We start from the raw sequence: 387 nt of genomic DNA on the forward strand, positions 1-387 counted from the left end.
AGTCCGCTCTTTGCATGAGGTGGGCAAAGTACTTGAGTTTCAGCTTTAGCATCATTCCTTCCAAAGAAATCCCAGGGCTGATCTCCTTCAGAATGGACTGGTTGGATCTCCTTGCAGTCCAAGGGACTCTCAAGAAGCTTCTCCATCACCACAGTTCAAAAGCATCAATTCTTTGGCCCTCATCTTTCTTCACAGTCCAACTCTCACATCCATACATGACCACAAGAAAAACCATAGCCTTGACTAGATGAACCTTTGTTGGCAAAGTAATATCTCTGCTTTTCAGTATGCTATCTAGGTTGGCCATAACTTTCTCCAAGGAGTAAGTGTCTTTTAATTTCATGGCTGCAGTCACCATCTGCAGTGATTTTTGGAGCCCAAGAAAAA

The 387-nt window shown here is 43.4% G+C and overlaps 1 protein-coding gene across 1 annotated transcript in view; it reads right to left on the minus strand.

Annotated features, from left to right (window-relative positions):
- The window catches only part of ZNF446 (zinc finger protein 446), a 26,046-nt gene that overhangs the window by 4,735 nt on the left and 20,924 nt on the right, over nucleotides 1–387 (minus strand). The window lies entirely within an intron of this gene.

This window comes from Bison bison, unplaced genomic scaffold (assembly GCF_000754665.1).
Source record: "Bison bison bison isolate TAMUID 2011002044 unplaced genomic scaffold, Bison_UMD1.0 scf7180017864383, whole genome shotgun sequence".
Lineage (NCBI taxonomy): Eukaryota > Metazoa > Chordata > Mammalia > Artiodactyla > Bovidae > Bison > Bison bison.